This window comes from Chelonia mydas, chromosome 10, assembly GCF_015237465.2.
Source record: "Chelonia mydas isolate rCheMyd1 chromosome 10, rCheMyd1.pri.v2, whole genome shotgun sequence".
Taxonomy (NCBI): Eukaryota; Metazoa; Chordata; order Testudines; family Cheloniidae; genus Chelonia; species Chelonia mydas.
In genome coordinates, this window is record NC_051250.2 from 40,260,552 (window position 1) to 40,272,558 (window position 12,007).

The following is a 12,007-nucleotide window of genomic DNA, read 5'->3' on the forward strand; positions in this document are numbered from 1 at the left end:
ACTGATTTGGTGATTTAAAACACAGCCACTATTCACATACCTGTCACTAACTGGCTGACCCCAGGCAAGCACACGTGAGCCATAAGACCCCCAAAATGGTGAGTAGCTGCAGGGGCAGGGTAAATCACTGTTCCCGGACCCTGCTGTACACTGGGCACGTGGCTTTTGGGCACTTGGGGAGAGCCAGCACTGTTGGGGGGGGGGCTGATAATCATTCCTGTCCCCACATTTTCCACAGAATGTGATCATTATGGAAGATATCTCACTGCTGAGGGTGAGCAGGGAATCAAAGAAGGGTCTTCTCCAAGACTGCGGCTTCCACCCCGGCTCTTATGCGGCTCGCCTGTGTGCAGCAATTGTTCCCGACACCCCCACCCCCTGTGATAGCACAGTGGCACGGGAAAGTTACCGTTAATGGGGCAAGAAACAAAGCAGCTCTGCCAAAGAACCCACGGCAGTGGATTGCCCAGTATCTCCATGAGAGTTTCCTGGAGATCTCTGACGCAGATTCCTGTGAAGTGAGGGAGTCAATCAACAGCCTGTTCCGCCTCTCAGACTAGGCATGTGGTACGTGCATCATACAGAGAAAAGCCTGCTGTCTGCAACCCTCCTGCCCCCAACAACTCGCCTCAACGATTCCCAAAATCAAATCCACTTACCAGGGGCCTCCTCTCCTGTTTGCGCTTCACCAAAATCTGACAGCTGTGACTGGCTAGCTTCCTCCGGGATAGAAAAGAGCTCCTGGCTGCATGCATCTCTGACCTCCAAGTCATCCTCTGCCTCTGGGTCCCCCTCCCCCTCCACATCCTAGTCCAAGATTTCCTCCTCCTGGCTCAGTCCACTCTCTACTGGCATGCAAGCAGCCGAAGTATCCACAGTGGCCTTCAGAGTGGAGGTGGGGTCACCACCGAGTATCGCGTCCAGCTCTTTGTAGAACCAGCAGCTCATGGGCGCATCACCAGAGCGGCAATTTGCCTCGTGTGCCTTGTGGCAGGCATTCCGCAGCTCTTTCACTTTGACCCTGCACTGCACTCTGTCCCGGTCATGGCCCCTTTCTGTCATGCATCATGAAATCCGTCCGTAGGTATCATAATTCCTACGGCTGGAGCGCAGCTGGGACTAGACAGCCTCCTCTCCCAAAATGCCGATGAGGTCCAGCAACTCAGCGTTGCTCCAAGCTGGGATCGTCTGGTGCATGGAGCAGGCATGGCCACCTGGAAAGATGCGCTGAGACCACCGCATGCATCACCGATTAAACAGGAAGGGGACTTTCAAAATTCCAAAGGAATTTATGGGGTGGGGATGATGGTTGGTCACCTGAGGGCAGGGCAGTAGAGTTCAAACTGATGACCAGAGAGGCAAGAACAGGCATTGTGGGACACCTCCAAGAGGCCAATCACAGCGCTGTAATTGACCAGGGTGTCTACACTGGCACCGCAGCACTGTAAAAGCCGTACGCCTCTCATTGGGGTGGGTTTTTTTACAGCGCTGCAACTGTGCAGTATCTGCGCACTAAGTGGCTTGGCAGTGTGTAGACCTCAGAAGTTATAGCACAGAAAGCTGCTTTACTGTGCAAAAACTTGCCAGTGTAGACAGGGCCTGAGCCAGCAAGGGTTGACAGGTAATGAATGGGCCACTTAAAAAGCAGGCTGGCTATGGAGAAAGATGACCTTTCTGCAGGGGCTGCCCACTGCAAGAGACTGCTGGAGGAAAGGGCAGAGGACCACAGGGTTTTTTTCCGTCCTAGGACTCTTCCTGTGGTTTATTATAAAGAGAGTACTGGGTGGGCTGTACTCACTGGGCAAGGCTCAGGGTTGCAAATTTTGGTTGGATATATTCCTGGAGATTTCATCACATGGCATAATTATTAATTCCTGGAGACTCCAGGCCAATCCTGGAGGGTTGGCAACCCAAGTCGATGCTTGAGGTGCCTAATGAGACTAGTGCTGGAAACCCCTTTCCTGACCCCGGGGGGAGGGGGGGAGGGGGGGAGAATGGCAGGAATAAACTCAGGAGGCTTTTGAATCTGACCCCTGCTTGAGTCTGCCCTGTAGTTTGCCTTGTAGCCTGCAGGTTCACATCCACCATCCACCTCCACATCCACTATTACCTCACTTTTGCAATGGTGATCTAGAGGGCCACAGTACCACAGCACTATGGACACAGCCTGCCTGTATCAGGAAGTGCAGAGGCAGGAAAAGTGAGCTGGAGAGCAGCATGGAGGATAGACAGAAAGTAGGTCTTTAGGAATGCAAGAGTGACGCTGTGTGTAGCACTGTAGCGAGGTCAGGACTTATCGGTGCAGCGCCTCCTGCTGGTCATCTTGAGAATTAGCTGAACTCCAGCTCTGAAGCGCCCTCTGCTGGCAGTGTTTCACCTGCCTATGGACCACAGTGCCCCTTTACTTTGGGGTTCTGCCCCAGCAGTACCCCCACATACTGGGTCTCCCCTCCCTGGTCACATCCACCTTCCAGCTGTGGGCTGCACCGTGCAGGAGCTAGGGTTGCCAGACGTCTGGTTTTCAACTGGAATGCCCAGTTGAGAAGGGACCTGGCGGCTCATGTTGGCACGGCCAACTGGACTGTTAGAAGTCTGGTTGGTGGTGCAGCAGGGGCCTGGGGCTAAGGCAGGTTCCCTGCCTGCCCTAGTTCCGCGTGGCTTCTGGAAGCAGCTGCCAGGTCCCTGCAGCCCCTAGATACATTGGTGGCCAGGGAGACTCTGCGCGCTGCCCCCACCCTGAGTGCCAGCTCCACAGCTCCCATTGGCTGGGAACCACAACCAATGGGAGTTGCAGGGGCAATGCCTGCAGGCGCGAGGGCAGTCTGCGGCGCCTCCCTGGCCACCCATGCATCTAGGGGCTGCAGGAACTTGGCGGCCGCTTCCCAGGAGCACCACTGGGACCCCGCACCCCAAACCCTCTCCCGCAACCCAACCCCCTGCCTCAGCCCCCTCCTGCACCCCAAACCCCTCATCCTCAGCCCCACTCCAGAGCCCACACCCCCAGCCGGAGCCCTCATGCACCCCAACTGCCTGCCCCAGCCTGGAGTCCCCTCCTTCACCCCAAACCCCTCATCCCCGGCACCACCCCAGAGCCCACACCCCTAGCCAGCGCCCTCACCCTCCTCCCACACCTCAACCCCCCTGCCCCAGCCTGGAGCCCCTTCCCACACCCTGAACACCTCTGCACCACCCCGCAGCCTGGAGTCCTCTCCTGCACCCCAAACCCTCATCCTCAGCCCCACCCCAGAGCCTACACCCCCAGACTGAACCCTCACCCCCTGCCCCAGCCCAGAGCCACACACACACCCTGAACCCCTCATTTCTGGCCCCACCCCACAGTCCCAGTTAGAGCCCTCACCTCCTCCCACACCCCAACCCCCTGCCCCAGCCAGTGAAAGTGAGTAAGGGTGGGGGAGAGCGAGCCACCAAGGGAGGGGGAATGTAGTGAGCCAGGGGCAGGGCCTTGGGGAAGGAGTGAGGCTAGGATATTTGGTTTTGTGCCATTAGAAAGTTGAACACTAAGCCTGGTCGTATTGGAAAACCCGGGAAGTGCGTGGGCGCAAGCCCACCCACTGCTAAAGGCCCCTCCCCCAGCCTAGCGGGAGGGACCACTGGACCCAGGGACCAACTGATTGCGGGGGACAACTAATAAAAAACAGGGACCGGAGTGAGGGTCAAAGGTTCAAAATAAGGATACTGGATGGGGACACCGAGCAGAGAACCCCGGACAGCGCCCACTGCTCCTCAAAGCTGTCGAGGGAGCCAGTGGACGCTGCCCAGTGGAACTTTGCCCGGATGAACACTAAGCCTGGTGTTAAGGTGGCTCCACACAGCTACAGGAAGGCTCTCGCTCCCCAGTAAAGGTTATCGCCATGGCTCTAGGCCCTTAGTGCACTGGAGAGGGCTCTTCCACAAGGGAGCAGGGTTAGGGCTCTTATTACGGAGTTGATTTGTGATGCACCAACAGGCTGTGCTGGTCACAGAGAGAGACCTGGGGCCTGATACGAATCCCACACTACAGAGGGCCCTGCCCCCAACAGCTTGTGCTCCCAAGACTGTAGAGGCCAGAGCCATGCTGCCCCTGTGCCCCTCTGAGGCACATCACCTGCTCCCTACGAATCCAGGCAGCCAGCAAGATCCATGGGCTGGTGCTGGGGGGCAGAGCCATGGCCTTGTCACTCCCCTGCCCATCCCCCTCCCTGGGGGTGCACTGTGCTCCCAGTGGAGTAGGGAGGGGGCAACCGCTGTGCATGCAGGGACTGCAAACCTGACTGTCCCTTATGCCTGTCAGTCAAAGTGTGGGGTGGGCTCTTAGCTCCCTCTCTGGGACCATTGAGCACCCATCTCAGGTGCAGGTAGTGCCCGGCCCTAGAGGCCATTCCTGTGGCACTTGGGACATCATCAACCAACTGGGCTGAGCCTGGATTAGGCCTGGATGAGCAGCCAAACTCTCCAACCCTTCTGCTGAACTCTCAATCCCTGTGAGGTTCCCCCGGACCTGTCATGGTCTTGAGGCCACGGAACCACTGGTGGGGACGTCAGCTTCCAGGAGTTGTGCCTGCTGCCCGGTGCAGTCACTCGCCTGCGGATCTGCTGTTCTTTCCACCTGGCTAGTGGAACAAATGACCACTGGCAGGGAGCTGCTTTCACAGGTCACTTGCCTGGCACAGGCAAGGGGGCAGGAGGGATCTCCAGGTAGATGACCACTCTGGGCCCCAGAGCATCAGCTGCAATACAGTGTCCTCTAAATTACAGTTCTCTGCTGCCCACAGCTCCTGCCTTTTCAGAATAATCTGTGCGCACCCCTAAATGCGCATGGGCCCAATCCTGCTCCCATGGAGGTCAATGAGTGTTTGGCTGGCAATTTCAGCCCTTGGGCTCTCTGCAGAGACTGCCAGCAGTGGAGCCAGATGTAGGGATGTATTTATGTGATGTAGACACTTGTCTGCTAGGAACTGAGTTTGAGATCTACCAATCCACTTCACCTACATCACTGAACAGACAGACAGACACCTAATCGGGTAATTTTCAGGTACTACCATCCTACTATTGAATGGGAACCAATGGCTTAGTGTTAGAAGAACCATCTAGCTACTTCCCTATGCTATCCATCCTTGAACTGGATTGGCACTAGTGCAGAGACCAGCATTCACTCATGTAATAGGCTGGCTTGCCTTTTAAAGGCCAGATGGTAGCCAACCCTAGTTGCTAACTAGACACTCCTGAGCAGGGATCAGATGATGCCCCCTGAAGAGCAGAAGGAAGTGGCAGAGGGACTCCCCAGGGAGCCCATAGAGTGGTGACAGAGATGATAGATGCTGCTGGGAGAACCCTGAGCCATCAGGGATGTGCTCAGAAATCTGCAGGGAGAGTAGGTTCCAGCAGACAGCCCTGGGGCTCAGGGAGTGGGGCTACAGGCAGCAAAGGCCTGGGAGTGACCTGGTAAGGGGTGAGTGGATGAACTTGAGAACTTGATTTTGGATGTCTGTTATTTGAATAAACCAGCACCCAAAAAGGGGTGAGAATGGACAAAATGATCTGGATTATTGAAAAAGCCTGTTGAAGGGAGAAACTAAGGCAGGGACTACTTGCGGGGACACCCTAAGGTCATGAGGGGGCACATGGGAAGCTCACAATAACCTGCTACTAGAGCAAACATCTGCATCAGGGCTGAGTGGAGATGGCTTTTTTAGTTGGGGGGATTTGTGCAAATATTGTGTTCATTTGGGGTTTGCACCAGTTGAGGTTTGGGTACAAATACATGAAAATGCTCATTTGAAATGGCTGGACATCACCTAGGTTTATGTCGCACCCTTAAGAAACTGTGGATTTGTTACTCCAGCTGGTCCCGTGTTCAGAAACCTTCATGAAATTTCAGTCATTCTGGTCTAAGGCTCAGGTCTGCAACAAAACCTAAGACCAGGTGAGTTTCCTTTTTGGGTTTCAGGTTTCATTGTGAAAACATCACATCAGCTGTGCTATACCATAAAATAACACTTCACCATGTGCTTGGCTACACAGAGCTTTGTTATGGTAAGTGTGCTTGTAGTGGGGTGGCTGCACCACTCCAAGGTAAAAGGGATTAAGAGCAGCTGAGGGAGGCTGACGAGATAGTTGGCCCCAGATGTGGCTGGCTTAATCAGGCCACAGCTGGCCTGGATAAAAGGGCTGTGGGGCCAGGAGACCAAGAAGTCTTACTCTAGCCCTGCAGTGGGAAGGGCTAGCTGCATGGAAGCAATGGATGTGAAGCAGAACAGAGCAGTGCTGGGGAAAAGGGCAAGAGGAACTGGGGAGCTCCAGCCTGGCAACTCCCTAGGCTTAGGCCTTGGTTAAGGCCTAAAGAGGTACCGGGGCTGCAGAGGTGTAGCCCAGGGTTAGGCAGAGGCAGCTGGTCCAACCCCCTTGCCAATGATGAGTGACCATTACAGACTGCAGTCTGCCCCAGTGAAAGGGGACTAGATGATGACTGGCAGTAGCCACTGAGGCAAGGTGGGTGTAGAGGGTTGGGGGTTCCCCTGGGAGGGGAGACCTAGTATGTGGGGGTACTGCTGGGGCATAACCCTGAAGTAAAGGGGCACTGTGATCCAGAGGCAGGTGAGACACTGCCATCAGAGAGCGCTCTGGAGCTGGAGTTCAGCTTAGTCCCAAGATGACTAGCAAGAGGTGCTGCACCCATAAGTCCTGACCTTTTTACAGTGCTACGCACAGTGTCACTCTTGCATTCCTAAAGACCTACTTTCTGTCTATCCTCCATGCTGCTCTCCAGCTCACTTTTCCTGCCTCTGCGCTTCCTGATGCAGACAGGCTGTGTTCACAGTTCTGTGGCCCTCTAGATCATCATTGCAACAGTAAGGCAAGGCCTCAGATGTTCCTGCTCCAAAACCAAAGGTGCCTATAACAGGAGGATCAGCAGGATTCGGACCCATAGAGGTGCCTATAACAGGAGTCAAAGGCTAATCTGTTAGCAGTGCACTGTTGAGCAATTTGATTCCATCCAGTGGGGGGATATGTTGTGTGCACAGTTAATTCTAAACAGCGGGTAGCAGCACATATAGGTAAGGTTGCCAAACATTTCCCATTATAAAGCCTTGGTTTTGGTTCTTATCACTGGGCCAAACTTTACCAGTTTGGGCTGAAATTTCCCATGCCAGATGTCTGCCTCAGGCTGATCATGTTTTTTGGTGTGTGTGTGTGTTTTTTTTTTTAAAGTTTCAGCTAAAATGGTTCAGTTATTTCCAAGAACAAGGTTAGGGGAAAATACATTATTTTACCCATGGTAAAAGCAAAAAATACAACTGAAACAGGGACTCAGATTTGGCAGAGGCGCTGCCCTGGTGCCGCGGATGTGCCTTTTGACGTCCCCATGAAAGGAGGCCAAATTTTGGCCAAGTTCTGAGCCTCTGCTAAATCTAGTTCAGCAGCTAAAATCTCTGAAGATTGTTTGAACTGAGCATGCTCCACCCTCTCCCAGATCCTGTGTGCCAGCGGAATGACACATCTAGCATCCCCTGAGAATGATTGAGCAAACTGTATCCTGAGGCTGCAGCAGCTAAGTGGGACTCAATGCAATTGCTTCTCCTGGCCACAGGAACTGAGAGCAGGGAGTCGGTTTGTCCTGGGCTCTCGATGCTCTCCCCTGGCAGCAAGGCGGAGAAGGAGAAAGCCACCTGACTGGCACACAGAGGGGGGAGGAATGGGGCAGCAGATTGCAGGGTCTGGAGGGTGGGGATGAGCAGAGTGGGAGGGGGACAGGAGCTGGTGGAAGGATGGATGGTAGTAAGGGGAGAGGTATATAGGTGCAGAGATGGGGAGGGTAGGAGCTGGGGTGTGGGATATGTGGACAGGAGCAGAAGGGGTGGAGGCAGAAGTTGTGGGGGTCGGGGATAGGGGTGTGATGGGGTGTAGCAGGCATCTGCTGCCCCATGACAGATGCCCTGGGGCATCCTGCCCTATGAAACTCTCCTCGTGGAACAGAGGACCAGCAAGAGAGAGAGGCCTCCCAGGATCAGCTGTTGGTGGAACCAGTGAGTCTTGATCTTCCAGTGGCTAGAAGGGCAAGGACAAAAGGACTGGCTGCTGCTTTCAAATGCCAGTTGTGGGTGATGCTGTGGCAGGGGAGGGAAGCTGGGTCTTTTCTAAATTTTTAGGAACTCACCCTGATCCGGTGCCCAGCTCTGATGGTATTTGGGTTGGATCAGGGTCTGCAAATGCCTGGTGCACCCAATAACACTCCTGTCCACCACCAGCTCCTGCCTCCCTGATCTGCATTTTGGAATTTAATGCCCATGTGAAGTGTTACCTTAATTTTATGGAAAATAATTCAGCTTGCTCCATGGGATGCTTGGCTCAGGCAAACCTGTAACAAGGAGTGGGAGCTCAGGTAGATAGGTGGGAGGGGGAACCAGGCTGATGGGTCTACAGTCTCTAAAGCACATTTCCCTCCTGAACCTCCATTTGAACCCAGGCTTCCTGACTCTGTAAGTTCCTGTTCCTGTGGCAGAGGCAAATCACCTAAACCAAAATGTTCACAAGTGGCCACTAGTTGTGTACGGCTTGTTTTCTGGGTGTTCAAGGTGAGATGGCCATGGAGGTGTTGAGCACTCACAGCTGAAGTCTGGGAACGGAGCTTTGGACATCTAAAGTGCAATAAAAATGTGAGCTAGTCTGAAGACTCAGGCCCATGGTGTCTCCAGTTGGGCACCAACAATTAGTGGCCACTGTTGACAATTTTTACCTTTACTGTTTCAATTGCCCAGCCTTAAAATGGAAATAATAAAACCACCTAATAACAAAGGAATGTTGTAAAGATAAATTCATTAATGTTTGGGGAGCACTCAAACACTATTGTGAAAGCACTATACAATTGCCCAGGAGGAACTTAATAATTCTGTATTCATTGCAGGATTTGGATGGCATGTGGACCACAAAATGAATGAGGAGGATTAAAAGAAATATTGAAAAATTCCTCATTCACTGATGGTGGCAGGGGTCCTGTGGAGGAAGTGGTATGGGATCGTGTCATTAAAAACTGTATCATCATGTGTATGTACACAGGGTCTGCATTAAGGTGACACCAGCAGCTTAATTCTGGCATTTCCTAACTTTTGATTGCTGAAATGTGAAACCTTAGTGTTCTTTTAACATAGCATTTTGGGGGATGTAATTATATGGCTCACGGCATTCCAGGTGTGTGTAGCACGCTACAGAGACAGTGAAAGCCTGGTCCATGCTTTAAGAAGCTGCAGTTGAAGGGAGGTGCAGCAAAAGGTGATGCAAGGAGGACAGTTGACATTGGGCCAGGGTCACTGTGAGAAAGAAGAAGAGTTTGGAGGTGGGATTCAGGTTGTGTGGTGGACAGGCCCAGGGATTAGCCATCAACTACCAATGATGAGCAGCATTATGAACCTCCAGAGAGGCCAGAGACAAGCTAGACGACCCCTCCTTCCCCCTGCAGGGAAGAGCTGCCTTTCACTGAGCTTGTCCATTGGTATGGCTTGCCCTTTCCTAACCTGGCCCTCATTTTACAGAGATCTTCCAGGGGTGGCTGGGGGCATCTGAAAGCCGGACAGTGAAACTGATGGAGAGGCTCCTCTGAGGGTGCATCTACACTGCAGCTGCAACAATGCTTCTTAGCTTGAGCAGACAGACACACTCCCTCAGCTCGGGCTAGCTGTAACTGGGGGAAGCACAGGTGGGGCTTGGGCTAGCCACCAGCCTCCAATGCAGATGGACCAGTGAATACTCAGGTAGTTAGCCTGAGCCACTGCTCATGTTACCCCCTGATATGCAGCTAGAGCAGAGTTAGTGTGTGCCTGCCAACCTGAGCTGGCCGCATGATCCCAGCTGCAGTGGTGGCTCTCTGGTGCACTCATGCGCCTACCTTGTTCTGAATCACACTGCTATCGTTACCCTTCCTGGGAGCTGCTTCTGGGTATCCCAACTCCTTGCTGCTGGAGGGCTCAGGGCTGGCTGTTTTCACAGATGAAGGGCTTGGGAGTAAAGGGCTGATTGCCTCCTTGAGCCCAGCAGCTCTGAGGTTCTGCTTTGTGCAGTGTGCCACGTGGCCTGAGTCTTCTCTTACTCCCAGCAGTGTAAATCAGACCAGCCTAGAACCAAGGTGGTGGGAGAGGAGACTCTTACCCCTCCGTGACTGTAGCAGGGCAGAGTCCACATGGGCATGGGAGAGAGGACCCATGGCAGGGCGGGACCATCCCTTCCCCTAAAGTAGTGGTTCTCAACCTATTTACCATTGTGGGCCGCATCCAATACTACCTGTATGGCCCTGAGAATGTCACATGGGCTGCAGCTCTGTGCTGATTGGGCTGCAAGCAGCCCAAGGGCCACAGGTTGGGAACCACTGCCTGAAGGAAGGGCAGGGGCACCTGTGCAGCAGGGATGTAGCTGCCTTACAGTCTATAGCAGGTAGGTGTGTTCAGGGTTAAGTGTCAAATCTACTGGCCCCTCTCTGGAGCCCCCCACAAGCTTGCCCTCCCCTGCACTTTGGTGGTGGCCACAGGAGGCTGCAGTTATGTGGCTTCTTTGCAGGGGAAGAGCAAGCAGGTGGCCAAGCAGGGTGGGGATTTACCCTGGGAACGTTCGTTAATTCATGAAGCACCATGTAACTGGTGAGCTGGGTCTGGTGGTACACAGGGGAAAACCGAGGCAGAGCGTGTGACTTGCCCCAGGGCCATGCTCCCAGTTTGTAGCAAAGGTGGAGTTAGACTCCAGGCATTCCTGGCCAGCAGGCCTGTGTGCAGACTACCAGCCCAGATACCTTCCCCGTGATCGAGCAGATATACCATGGGGCAGCGCAGACAGGGGCTCTAGTCCCGGCTTTACCATTGGCCGCTGGGAGACGGGGCATGGTTCTGCCCCTCCGTGTGCCTCAGTTTCCTGCCTCTTAAATGCCACCGCCCTCCGTTGCAGAGGGGTCAAGCTGGAGCTGACCAGCCCTGCAGCCAGCCTGGGTCGGGAGGGGTTCTCGCCTGGCAGAGTCGGGCGCTGGTCCCCCCTCTGCCGCAGGCGGCCAGGCGCGCTCTGCCCCTTTAAGCGCCGGCTGCTTTGCCTGGCTCTGCCCCCTCGCTGACAGCACCAGCCACACGCCCGTGCGCGGAGCCCCGGCTGCAGGCGGCACCAGCCCGGCTCCAGGCAGGACGTGCGGCGCGGCGCGGCTCGGCGCGCTCCCACTGCGGCTCCCTCCATGGCCGCTCCTGCCCGCGCGGAGCGGGGCACCAGGGGCCGGGCACCAGCCTCCCAGGGCGGGCGAGAAGGAGGGATCTGAGCCGCTCGCCGCCGGGCCCCCCCGCCATGTGGGGAGCTCCGGCGCCTCCCAGCCAGCAGCCCAGCCTGGGGCCGAGCCCCGCGCTCAAGGAGCTGCCGCTGCAGCGGGAGCCGTCCCGGCTGCCGTGCCCAGCCCACTAGCTCCGGCGCGGCCGCTGGCAGAGCCCTCCAGGCCAGCCGCGGGACCCCCAGGAGGGCTGTGTGTCGGCCGCAGACCCTGGCACCTGTGGAGCGGCCCGCGGGCTCTGTGCGCACGATGGGCCGCCGGAGCGAAGGCAGACGAGTGGCACTGCACAGTGGCGCTGGAGAGGGAGGGTGCGCGGCCGCCTCCGCCGCACACGGCGTGGCAGCTCCCCTCCTCCTGTGAGCCGGTTCCGCTCCTCCACTCGCGGCGATCCAGCCAGAATAACAACAGGGCGCTCCCCCTCCCCCGCCAGTCTCCCTTCTCCGCGTTTCCTGCCCGCCGGTAGGCTCTGCTCCAAGGGGCAAGAAGGGGACGGATCAGGATGGCATCTCCCGGGAGCAGCAGCCAAGAAGAGCCGCGGAGCTGGCTCTGGTGACCCCGGGGCAGCTGCAGCCGGAGCCCCTGCGCAGGAGACGGGAGAGCCGGCCTGGTTTCCCTCGCTGCCGGGCTAGTAAGTTGCTGGTTTTCGTGGCCGCCTCGCTTGGCTTATGGCTCTCGCGGGGTGGCTGGTAAATAAACTTTGCGATAGCAAAGCCTGCCGCG

General features: G+C 55.6%; 1 protein-coding gene across 1 annotated transcript in view; it reads left to right on the top strand.

Moving 5' to 3' along the window:
- The first annotated feature begins 11,134 nt into the window (after nt 1-11,134).
- The window catches only part of INSYN1 (inhibitory synaptic factor 1), an 89,928-nt gene continuing 89,055 nt past the window's right edge, over nt 11,135-12,007 (top strand). The window contains exon 1 of the mRNA XM_037911543.2: nt 11,135-11,915. The gene's annotated coding sequence lies outside the window, so the exon portion shown is untranslated. The remainder of the gene's footprint in view (nt 11,916-12,007) is intronic.